General features: G+C 48.3%; 1 protein-coding gene across 6 annotated transcripts in view; it reads left to right on the top strand.

The window, feature by feature from the left end:
* The window catches only part of LGR6 (leucine rich repeat containing G protein-coupled receptor 6), a 123,604-nt gene that overhangs the window by 64,870 nt on the left and 45,585 nt on the right, over positions 1–13,149 (top strand). The gene's annotated exons all lie outside the window — the stretch shown is intronic.

Below are 13,149 nucleotides of genomic sequence, written 5' to 3' on the forward strand. Positions count from 1 at the left end.
TATATTAAATTATTTTAAGAAAATGAGTTATATTCTGGAAAAATATAAATGATGTTTTGTCTCACGTCTATCATGTTTTATACTTTTTAAAGGCTTAATTGATGTTTCCATTGTTTTCCTTCTCCCTGCCTTCTCCTCCTCCTTCCTCCCATCTCTCTGTCCCCCATTTCCCTCTCTCTCTCTTTTAGGTACTCTATCCCTCAAATTTTAGCCACCCTGGCTTCCCTGAACTCTGCACGCTATCTCCTCAACTTAGAGTGAACACAAGTTCTGCTTGAGTTCCCTCTCTTTGTCCTGCAGCCTGGACACCCTCTCCAGGCAGAAACTCGGCCAATCACAAGGCTCACAGCATGTGCCTCCCAGCTCTCAGCAATCACAGTCCTATGCTGCCTGTTGTCCAATGCCTCAAACCTATTGCTTTTCAGTTGTTTGAGGCAAAAACAACTGCTACTCCAATCCTGCCTGGAAGTAAAAGCCAAGAAGAATTCACCATTATTTTATTTTATTTTATTTTATTATTATTATGGTTTTTTGAGGCAGAGTCTCACTCTGTTGCCCAGGCTGGAGTGTCGTGATCTCAGCTAACTGCAACCTCTGCCTCTTGGGTTCAAGTGATTCTCCTGCCTCAGCCTCCCGAGTAGCTGGAATTACAGGCATACGCCACCACGCCCAGCTAATTTTTGTATTTTTAGTAGAGACGGGGTTTTGTCAGGTTGGCCAGACTGATTTCGAACTCCTGACCTCAGGCGATCCACCCGTCTCAGTCTCCTAAAGAGTTAGGATTACAGGCGTGACTCACCGCTCCTGGACTATTTTATTTTTTCAGACAGAGTATCGCTCTATCACCTAGGCTGTAGTGCAGTGGCACAATCTTACCTCTGCCTCCCGGGCTCAAGCGATTCTCCTGCCTCAGCCTCGTGAGTAGCTAGGACTACAGGCACGTGCCACCATGCCCAGCTAATTTTTGTATTTTTTGTAGAGAAAGGGTTTCACCATGTTGGACAGGCTGGTCGCGAACTCCTGACATCCGCCTGCCTTGGCTTCCCAGAATGTTGGGAATGAGCCACTGTGCTCTGCCAAATTCCCCATTCTTGAGTTCTTCATTTAAAAATTATCTCTCTTGATTGCCTGTAGTATATTTTCAAGTAATTTTTTCCCCAAGAACAACAGATGGCAACTATATTTCTGATCTTTTATATAGTTGAGAATATATTTTTTTGTGGCCAACTAGTATATTTTTTTGTGGCCAATATAAAATTATTGGATGACAATCTATTTTTCTCAGAATCCTGTACATAAGGCTCCATTTCCCCCTGATATGCAGTGTGACAGGAAATTCTGAGGTCAGCCTTATCATTTTGTTCTTTCAAGGAGAGCATATTTTTTCTTTATGAATGCTTACAAGATTTTTTTTCTTTATCCTTACAACTGAAATGTTTGCCAGAATGTGCTGAGGTATTCTTTCCACTTAGTTTGCTTGGGATACAATAAACATCTTAAATCTATACTATTCTTGCAGCTCAAATGTTTTCTTTCAATTACAGCTATCATGTGCTTCTGCTGCATTCACTCTGGGTTTAATCATCTGGAATACCTATGATTCTCAAGTTCAAATTCAGTTCTCTTTTCTATCTCATATTTATTTCCATAATTTTCACCCCTTTGTCCTTTTATTCTGACTTCAAGGAGAGTGTCTTATGTTTGTTCTCCCCATTGCTAATTCAGTTTTTTGCTGGGCTAGGTCTACTCACTATCACCTACAATGCAAATTTGAATTTTGCTTTTTCAACTTAGTTCCCCTGCAGTCCTTCCATATCTCACTTAGTTACTTAGTTCCATTTGCACTTCAATTTGTCTTTGAAATTTGCCTTTTATTTTATTTTATTTCATTTTATTTTATTTTTTGTTGTTGTTCTTCTGTCTTAGCTTTTTTTTTTTCTTTTTATGGATTTTTGTTCCTGTTTCAGAGAGGTCATGATTTCTTGTACCTTACTGAGGGTGCCAAATAACTTCTATTACACTCTCAATAAATTATTTTCAGAGTTATACGATAGTCTTTTTTTTTTTTTGAGACAGGGTCTCACTCTGTTGCCCAGGCTGGAGTGCAGTCGTATAATCTTGGTTCACCACAACCTCTGCCTCCCGGGTTCAAGCAATTCTCCTGCCTCAGCCTCCTGAGTAGCTGGGACTACAGGCACATACCACAATGCCCAGCTAATTTTTGTATTTTTGGTAGAGATGGGGGTTTCACCATGTTGGCCACGCTGGACTTGAACTCCTGACCTCAGGTGATCCGCCTGCCTCAGCCTCCCAGCGTGCTGGGATTACAGACATGAGCCACTGCGCCTGGCCAGCATACATCTTTTTGTTTGTTTGTTTTTTCTCTCTATATCTTCATAGGTGTTTTAGTGAGAAGGTAGCTAAGTTTTCTTTCATTTTAACTGGAAACAACTTGAGTGTGTTTGACTTGTTCCTTCATTTCCTCCCTAGGCTAGAGAGGGATTATGGCTTCAGCACAGGGGTGTGGGTGTGGTGAGTACTTGTGGACCAATCAGTAAGGACTTGGAAGATACTGCGTATAGGAGGGAAGAGCACCATGTGAGGTTAGGTCAGGAGGCTCCAGAAAGAGGAGTTTTAAGCAGAGCTTTGAAGAGAGGATGGAGAAACATCTTTCAAAGAGGGGCACCAACCTATACAAAGATCCAAAGATGAATAAACCATGCGCTGTGGGAAAAGAGGTAAGGCGAGAGGCACATTTGCATATGGAATAGAGAACTGGGGGAGATCTTCTGAGAAATTATGCTGGTGAGACAGTCATTTCAGGGAAGGGATCTCGAAGCCCAAGCCAAAGAGTTTGGGGTTGACTAGAAGCCATAGATAATTCTGAGCAAGAGAAAAACAAGATTACAACAGTGGGGATGATTGTGTAGTCTGTGTGAGTGGATGGACAGATGGATGAATGGAGAAACTGATGGATGGAGGGATGTGGGGCCAGGAAATAGGGAGGCTGGGGAGGGGAGAGTTGAAACTACACAGGTATAACCTCTCCTGTTCTCATACTGGTCACACAGAGCCTGGGAGCTCTTGGGAATGAGGGAGAAAATAGATTGTGGGAAGGACTGGAACCCTGTGGGAAGCCAGAGTTGATACGGACTTTTCCCATTTCTTCTCTCCCTTCTCCTATGGTACTTTTAGAAGTGTTGATACGTGCTTGGTTTTCCCTGGTGACTATTACTACAAAGTCTGCTAGGACAGCTTTTAAGTATCTTTAAAACTCTGGGATGTCACTTCTATTCCCTAAGCCTCTGACATCACTGCCCCCTTTCTGGAGAGGCAAGTCGGGAAGATCTCCATCAGCCTCTTCCTCCACCAACCACAGCCACCCTCTTGCCAGGGCAGGCAGCCAGGCCTCAAGCAACCACAGGACCCAGCTCCCAAGCACATATCAGACAGCCCACAAAGGTCCCCAGAAACCAGCCTGATGTCTGAAATTCAATGGCTGGAGGCTGGGGGATGGATGAGATGGCTTTTTGTAGTTCCCACCCCAGGATTCCGGGATTGTCACCCACAAAGCTGGCCTTCTGCCCGGATCTGTAGGTCTGTGTCTTTGGGGGAAGCTCATAAAGGCTGCACACAGAGGCGCTTACTTCCCTGCCTGCCTCCTGGAGGGTGGGTAATTATTTTTATATATTGCTGCTGAATAAAATACAAGGAATAGCTTGGAGGAATGCTCAGGTATCATCCTTTGATGTATAGAAAGGAAGCACTTTCTCTGCCCCCCCGGGGTTCTTGCACACCCATCAATTCTCCTGACAGATGGAGGGAAAGGGGAGTTGAGGCATTAGCATAGCCTGGAGAACCAGTTGGAATTGCCTTCATTTTAATATCCCACCTTTGATCTATTGAGAGGCTGACAGTGAGGGGAAGGATCTTATTAGATGGCATAAATCAGAGCTGATGAAATCACTTTCCTCCAACAAACTTTTTCCCTGGGTGGGGAGAGAAAGAGAAAAGTGCTGCTCTAGCTCCCACCTGCCCTTCTCCCCTCAATTGTAAGTGGGCATGGAAAGGTTAATTCGAGGCTCCATCCACCATCACCCCCACCCCACCCCTGCAGGAAAGTGGAGTTCTCACTCCAGCTTCTGGTGGCTCAGTTGGCCTCCTCTGCTCCCTATGCTGTCTGTCACCATGGGACTATCCCACCAGAAGTGCCCAGGCTCTGACTCCCGAGAGTTGTCACTTTTGGACTCTTCATGGCTTGTGTGCTCTGTGAGGGCCTGGTGATGGGTTCCAGATGGGGAGAGGCACTGCTGGGATGCAAGGGATGAGCCCCAAGTGTTGGATGCTGCCAAGGAATGGTTCTCAGAGATGAGGGTCTTCAAAGTTCCTCAACCAGTGCCCTGGGAAGGGTCTCTGGGGGTCCCCCTTGGCACTGTGTGTGGGGGTGGGTAGGAATCGATGAACACCTTCTTCTCCCAAGAGGACAAGGGTAGGAGAGAGGTGAACACTGAACTCGAAGAACACTGGACTCAAAACCAATGCCTTCTCTGGCTTTGCCATCTCTTTACTCTGTGACCTTGGACAAATCACTTGGTCCTTCAGAGTCCCCTTTCCTCCCTGGTTAAGTGGGGTCCATGTCAGCTCTCACTTCCACTGCTGCGCTCTCCCCAGCAAGCAATCCTCTGAACAATGCTGAAAGTGCCCATAACTAGATCGATAAAAAACACAGACTGAATATCCATGGTGGGCAAGTTCCAGGGAAAGAGAGGACACAGCCCATGTCTTCAGGGGTCTTCCCATGTAATGGGGGAGAAAAGTGACCAAAGTGGGCACTTGGGTAAAGTTGTTCAAAGCTCCGAAGTTGGCCTTTTACTGTCTCCCACCTCTGTTGACCATCTTTCCCAGCTCCTCATCTCTCTGGCCCAAAGCTCCCTGTGTTCCAAGTCTGTGTCTCATTTCTAGAAGCTTCTCTCAAAAAGCTGTTATCCACTAAAAGTCTACCTAATAATACTTGCCAGATTAAAAAAAATAATAATAACGGGCAGCTTCTACACTCTAAAAAAAGAATATTATCCAAATGGTAGAATTTGGTCATTTTGAGATGCCTGGGGAGTCGGGGAGTGGGGGTTGGCTACTCTGTGCCTCTGCATAACACCACATGCTTGTAAGTTGGCCTGCTTGGGGACACGGGGACATAGCACAGAAGAATTTGTCCAAAGAAGGTACAGACTCTCAGAAGGACAGAGCCACAGGGACTCTTGAAGCAAACCTCCTCCTTAAGCAGGTGAAGACACTGATCCTGGAGAGAGGAAAGGGACTCGTCTGAAATCATAGTGCCCTCTGTATCAGCAGGAACAAGACCTTTGCCAGCCTTCACACCCCCGTTCCCACCCCACCAGAGTGGTCTTTCTCAACCCAGACTTCCCAATGCCTACAATTTAAAGTTCAGATCCATAAAGCCCCCAAGGACCCACACGTTCTCTTCCCTTCTACCTTTCCCATCTGCCCTGAGCCCTCACTCCCTGCGTCACCCAGGACCCTCTGCTCTCAGCACAGATGAGTTGTTCTCCTCTCCCATGTTGTTCTTTGGTCAGTACCTCTGCACACACCCTTCTTTGCCAGAAATGCTCATTACCCTCATCCACTTGGTGAAAATTCAGTTATTCCTCAAGACTCAACACAAATGTCCCATCTTTACCCTTTCTAGGAAGTTTGTCCTTCCTCCCTGGCTGAAGGTTCCACACCCTTCAATTCGTTTCCTCAACTCTTGGTGTACACCATTTTCAGACACAGACTCTCTTTTCCTCTCTCTCTGTCTAACACACACACGCACACACACACACACACAATCACAATTGGTTATTTGTTAATCTTCATTGCTAGACTATGAGTTCCTTGAGGGCAGGAACCAAATTCATTCATCTCTGTATCCTTCCTGTCTTGTGTGGAGCCTGGCTAATTTCTTAGAACTGTACCATCCAGTATGGTAGCCACTTGTGGCATGTGTCAATTAAAACAAAATAAGATTTAAAATGTGGTTCCTGTCATGCTGGCCACACTTCAAGAGCTCAATAGCCACAGGGCGGATACTGAATATGTCTCTCACTGCAGAAAGCTCTATTGAACAGTGTTGTCTTAGAGAACACCAGAGGCATACAACACCCAAGATGGAGGGATGATGGATCTGGGGAGTCCTTAGCTTCCCAGACTATATGTAGGTCAATCCCTGGCACCTGCTTGAAGGGGAGCTTCCTGTAACTGGCTCTGGAGTCCAGTCATATGGGTTCTGGGCTTGGTGACTACTTCTAGTGCAGATACACTGCTTAGTCCCTTTGGCTACAGCCCCAGTTTTCAGCCCCCTAGAGGCCTTGGCTAGGACTGAACTATTTAACGGAGAAGGCTTCTTTTCATTACATGGGACAGGCCTTTCAGGACAAGCTCTGATGTTCAAGTCTTGATAAGGAGAAGTCATATCAATAAGCCTGAATTGAGTGGTAGCTTTGGAGTCAGACCAATGGCTTCATTCCTCTGAGCCTCCTTTTCTGCATGCAAGATGGGAAGCATAAAGTTCCTACTCCACAGGGCTAGGGTGAAGATTAAATATGATAATATATGTAAATGCTGAGCACACCTGGCAATTAGCTCCTCAATATAAAAGTTAAGGTTTTTATATTGTTTTATCAAACAGCAAAGTAAATAGTGTAAGAGGTTCTCTGGAAAGGGACTATGTGTTATTCAAGTTTGAACACTAGAACTGAGCACAAGGCTGGCATAATAGTAGGCACTCAATGAATGTTTATTGGATTTAATCCAATCCTATTGAATTGAAGACAAAAGGAATGATACCATCTGTAATGAGAGGCGTTTCAGGCAGTCTGATGGGTAGTGAGGGAGGGATAGGGGGGCAGTAGAGCTTTATGGAAGCCCTCATGAGACCATAAAGGGCCTTCACAGAACGCAGGCTGTGTTCTCCAGGAGAGGGACCGGGAGGGGTGTCAGTCCGCAGGAAGGCAGAGGCTCATGAGCACCCATGCCTGAGTTGGTGGAGTCTGTGGGTGCAGATTCTGCGTGTTCCCCAGTTGAGCAAGCCTTCCTGCCAAGCAGGGCCAGGACATGCCATGGGCAGGGGGCCCCACCACCCCATCGGGGCCCTGTAGCCCTCCATGCAGAGACTGGCACCTGGCACTGCCGGCTGGTGATGGTGTGGGAGGCTGGGCCCTGCCGCCTATGGAAGGCCCGAGGGCATCTCCTCACTGCTCGGCAGGTGCCAGCCTGCTCCCTGCTGGAATCCTTGCCTTCCCTGGCAGGCTCTCGGTCAGGGCTGTTGGTCCCTCCAGGCAATCAACGGCTCCCACATGGAATATGTTCCCCGCAGAATAACAATTTCTATAGTGGCTGCTTTTTTTTTTTTTTTTTTTTTTAAACTTTCAGTATCCTCCCCCTTCCAACCTCCATTCTCTACTCCAACTAGTGACTGAGATGTCCCCCTCCCCACCCACATCTTTTCTCTATTCTCTCCCTTCCCATGTTCAACCGAAAGTCAGCTATGTAGCCAAGTAGAGGTCAGGGGTTCAGAGATGAAAACCAGCCCTGGGGTTGGCCAGGGGCAAACAATCAGTAATCCTGTGTCAAATGAACTGTCTTTGCCCTCAAGGTATCTCACCTCCCAGCCTCTTTCTTCCTCTCACTGGCACAGTTAGGAAATGAGAACAGGAGAAGGCCTAGCCCACGCTTTTGAGGATTTTTTAGTTTGGGAGCAGAGCCGACCTTATGGGCCTGCGACCTGTGTGGTTGCCAGGGCCCTGAGAGCAGAAGGGACCTGCAACTGGTTTAGTGCTCTATTGCCATCTTGAAGTTTTTTGTTTGTTTTGGAAATAGGGTCTCGCTTTGTTGTCCAGGCTGGGGTGAAGTGGCGTGAACACAGCTCACTGCAGCCTCGACTTCTGGGATCAAACGATCCTCCTGCCTCAGCCTCCTGAGTAGCTGGGACTACAGGAGCATGCCACCATGCCTGGCTAACTTTTAAATTTTTTCTAAAGAGGGTGTCTTGTTATTTTGTCCAGGCTGGTCTCAAACACCTGAGCTCAAGCAATCCTCCCGCCTGGGCCTCCCAAAGTGCTGGGATTACAGACGTGAGCCACTGTGCCCGGCTGAGATTTTTAGTAATTTTAGAACACAGGCTTTTCATTCTCATTATGTAGCCAGTCCTATTCAGGAGGGTCTTAGTGATGGGCAGCTTCAAGGAGAGAGGGAGGCAGCCAGGCTGGCTTGGGAGTTTGAGCAGAGAAGTCCACTAAATTCAGCAACCTGAGTTTGTACGTCACTGTAAGAAAGCTGGCTAGAGGCTCCCCTTCTCTGAGTGTGCAGTATCTGAAACAGAACCTTGGCCCTCCTTTCCTACTCTGCAAAACCCTGATGGGCTGGCTGGTCCTAGGACTGGCTGGAGATACTTTCTTAGGATGAGACCATGTCATGGAAGAGACTCTGGAGGCACCATCTTCCTCTTCTTGAATGAGAAGTGGAATTCCTTCCTGGATGTGCCCCAGCCCTGTGAAGCCTACTTCATTCAGGCCCACCTTACCTCATGAATTCTGGGTTTCAGTCTCTCTCTGCTCCTAAAGCCCTCTGTCCTACGACTGCTGTGTCTTCTCATGTAATGTGTCTCAGAGCTAGGGAGGGGACCCAAGTCGTGGCTGACCTGAATGGAACAGAATAGGAGGACACTTGCCGTCTTCCTCCTGCTTTCCTCTTCGTCTGCCTTAGGGCACACTGACCTTTGAATTTAAAGTCAGCCTGCGCTCAGGGAGCAGGTACTGTGGCAAGGCCCTGAGCGTGGAGCTTGACATGCGTGCTTGTTTTTAAATGAATACTTGATGACGTCCATGGCCCACTCAGACCCCTGAATCTGTCCCCTTTATCTTGTATTTGACTAAAATCTGGTAGGATATAAGATGGATTAGAGAAATAAATCCCAGAGAGGGTCTATTAGATTGATTTAGTCCTCGGTGGCCTGTAAGGGCCCCTGTTTTCCAAAGGAGATATGCTTCTTGCATATCCATATCTTGCACAGAGAGGTGTGAGTCTCTCTGTCATTCCTTCGCTTTGGGGGAACCAGACTGGTAGAGTGAAGCTCTGAGTTGTTTTTTTGTTTTGTTTTGTTTTTTGAGACAGAGTTTTGCTCTTGTTGCCCAGGCTGGAGTGCAATGGCACAATCTCAGCTCACCACAACCTCCGCCTCCAGGGTTCAAGTGATTCTCCTATTTCAGCCTCCCAGGTAGCTGGGATTATAGGCGTGCACCACCATGACCGTCTAGTTTTGTTATTTTAGTAGAGATAGGGTTTCCCTAGTTTGGTCAGGATGGTCTCGAACTCCCGACCTCAGGTGATCTGCCCAAAGTGCTGGGATTACAGGCATGAGCCACCGCACCCAGCAAAGCTCTGAGTTTGAGTCCCAGCCCTACCTCTGCCTTTGGGCATTTCTCTTTATCTCTCTGGGCTTCAGGCTCCTCATATGAGACAAGTGAGGCCGGAAGGCTCCTTCAGGCTCTGATATAGTGTGATTCTTAGTGTACACTATTGTCCTGGGTCGCTGTCAGGGGGTCACTTCTTGCTGTCTAACCTCAAGCTCTTCTGCTACACTTGCTCCCTGTTAGGTCCTCATCTCATTTCAGTCGATTCGGACCAGGACCCTATGTCCCCAGCGAAGGGTCCCCTTCCCTCCTTCCCTCCTTCCCTCCCTGCTTCAGCCTCAGCCCTTAGCTGGGGGAGTATGAGAAGCAGTTTGGCCCTTGACAGGTTAAGCTGTTTCCCCAGAGCCTAAGCAAGCCCAAACTGGCCTGTGAGGTCCCTGCTAATCTGCCCCATTACTGCAGGTAAGAATTATAATCAGAAATCACTTGAAGGGCCCAGGTCCACGTGGGAGAACGAGAGGCGCTGTTGGGGGTTGTTGATTCTGTTCCAGAGCTTAATTGGTATAATTGCTCTCTTCTGCCTGCCAAGCCAGAGTCCATCAGGATTGGCTCTCCCGCCTTCTACGGGGAGCTGCTTAAAAAGGTCTTTTAGTCTCAAGTGGAGGATTCTACTGGCCGCTCAGAGACTCCTTCAGCAATCCAATACCCCTCTCCTGGCTGCCAGATGGCAGGGGACCCTAGGACCCACCTACCCTAGAGGACTAGAGATCCCAGGGGAGCCTGAACCCTGACTCGAAAGGGTGGGGGATTTCTCAAGAGAGCACCTTATCCTACCGGGAGCTGGTTGGAGAGACAGTAGGAGGGATTGCTCTATAGCCAGGTGTCGACCCTTAGGTGTCCCAAGAGTCAGAGGTTGCTGGGGGGAGGGAGGGGTTGTCCAACAAGAAAAGAAAGGGGAGGCTGGGTGCAGTGGCTCACACCTGTAATCCCAGCACTTTGGGAGGCTGAGGCGGGTGGACAACCTGAGATAGGAGTTCAAGACCAGCCCGGCCAACATGGTGAAACCCTGTCTCTACAAAAATACAAAAAAGTAGCTGGGCATGGTGGCGTGCGCCTGCAATCCCAGCTACTCGAGAGGCTGAGGCAGGAGAATCGCTTGATCCTGGGAGGCAGAGGTTGCAGCGAGCTGAGATTGCACCATGGCACTCCAGCCTGGGCAATAAGAGTGAAACTCTGTCTCAAAAAAAAAAAAAAAAAAAAAAAAGAGAGCGAGGGAGGGGAGAGAGGAGAAAGTTTAATAGAGGCCAATACTGCGCCTGTCTCCTGCTGCCTCCTCCACTCCCCTCTGTGCTTCGTGGAGTCTCCCTCTAAGAGGGTGTTTGTCCTCACAGTCTCTTGGGTGGGCAGGTCATCAAACAATACAGCTGAGGAAAGCAACACAAAAGGTTGAAGGAGGGGATTTGTGGCTACATCTGTGTGATGGCGAAGCCCACACCTTCCACATCACAGTGGGTCAGAGCTGCCAGATAAAATACAAATGTTGCATGGGACTTACTCAAACTTATACTTGCTTATCTGAAATTCAGATTTAACTGGGCATTGTCCCAAATATTACACGGGACATATTTATGCTCAGAATTGTTATTTATCTGAAATTCAAATTTAAATGGGCAGCGTGTTATTTTATTTGCTATATCTGGCAGTGCTACCCTGGGTCCATGCCCCACCCCCAAGCCCACCTGGCCTGAGTGTAAATGCCCTGACTCTCTGCTCACCCCAAACACAAACATAGGCCTGGCCAATTTCTTCCATGTGCTCATTCCACCTTCTTCATTTGCCAGTTTGCTTCCCTTTCTCCTTTGGTGTGTCCCAGTTCCCAAGTACCAGGAGCAGGGCTGCAAACACCTCCCCTCTCCAGCCCTCGGCTACTCCACCGTGCCCCTTCAGGATACCAGGAGCCAGGACAGAAGATGGATTCTCCCTGACAGAGCAGAAAGCGGCCTGAAGGCTCAGCCCACCCAGCCCTTCCCTAAGAGACGGAGAAAGTGAGGCCCTGTTTTTGTGTTTTTTTTTTTTTTTGAGACGGAGTCTCGCTCTGTCGCCCAGGCTGGAGTGCAGTGGTGAGGCCCTGTTTTAAGCCACTGCCATGCTTGGCCCAGCCTGGCAAAAGGGCCCTTCCCAAGCTCTCCTGCCTATGGGTTACACAAAATGCAGGAGATGGACTAACCAGGACTGTAGGTTACATGTGTGAGTGTGCACATGCATGTGGCTGGCAAATGTGTGTACTCACACATAGGCACATGCATAGCAAAGGCCACTTCCAAGTGCCCCCTAAGATCACAGAAGAAGTTTTCCCCTTGCCCTGACCTGACCCACTTCCTGCCTGCCTCCTAGCACCTCCTTACAGTACGTGGCCATCTTCTTGGCTCAGCCACAGTCTCTGCCCTGATATCCCGGCTGTCCTAGGTGAACAGGTTCTTACCTCCCCTCATGCACCTCAGTGCCAACACTACATAATGGTGAGGCACATGAATTTTGACGGTAGACAACTTGGGTTCAGATTTAAGCCCTGCAGCTTACTAGCTGTGGGGCCTTGGGGGGCTTAATCTCTCTGTAAAATGGGGCTAATCAGAGCTACCTCAATTTCATTTTTGAGAAGATATAGGACACAGTACCTGGTATTGTATACCTGGTATATGACAAGGACTCAATAAATGGAGACAGTGATTAATATTGGTGTCATGGTTGTCACTGTAGGGATGTTCTCTGCCCTGAGCTTCAGAGAAAGAGGTACTGCCCCCCCCTTAGGGAGTGAGGCTTCCTGGGTCTGTTAATTTACCCATTAGGGAGGCAGTAGCAGAGAGCAAGGCCCGGATCTTCGAGAAGTGTCAGGCCCTAGCCCCTCCCTGGCCCCACATCCAATGGGTTGCTGGGCCTTATCAATTTGACCTCTTTTTTATTTTTTTGAGATGGAGTTTTGCTCTTGTCACCCGGGCTGGAGTGCAATGGTGTGATCTCGGCTCACTGCAACCTCCGCCTCCCAGGTTCAAGCAATTCTCCTGCCTCAGCCTCTTGAGTAGCTGAGATTACAGGCATGTGCAACCATGCCCAGCTAATTTTGTATTTTTAGTAGAGACGGGGTTTCCCTACATTGGTCAGGCTGGTCTTGAACTCCCGACCTCAGGTGATCCGCTCACCTCAGCCTCCCAAAGTGCTAGGATTACAAGCGTGAGCCACCGAGCCCGGCCATCAGTTTGACCTCTTAAGGATATCCGAAATCTGTGTTCCCTTCCCTCATCCACACTGGACCTGCATTCTCTTCCCTTGAGGCCCTCATTCATGACACCCCTTTCCATCTCTCCTTGTTGAAATCCTATCCTCCCTTAAGAAGGCCATCTCAAATGTGGTCCTAAGCAGGACTCAAGGCTTAGGGATCTGTCTGTGGTCTCTGGAAAATCTGGGACTATGATGCTGCTCCCATGGAAAGGGCCATCCCAGGGTCAGGAGGAGAGTCTGAGCATCTGCTGGTTGGGCATCTGCAGATGAGAGCCCTCACCACAATGCAATGGGGTGTCAAAGCAGGACAACCTGGATCCCCGACCATCCCTGGTAAGGGGGGCTGTCCAGGTCTCCTCTAGCTTACTGGTGTGCTTGGTCAGGCCATCAATTTGAGGCTTGGAAGCAGAGAATTTAGAGGGCATTTATTCACTCATTTATTTATTGCCCATTTATTTAAAAA

The sequence above is a fragment of the Macaca fascicularis genome, chromosome 1 (genome assembly GCF_037993035.2).
Source record: "Macaca fascicularis isolate 582-1 chromosome 1, T2T-MFA8v1.1".
Lineage (NCBI taxonomy): Eukaryota > Metazoa > Chordata > Mammalia > Primates > Cercopithecidae > Macaca > Macaca fascicularis.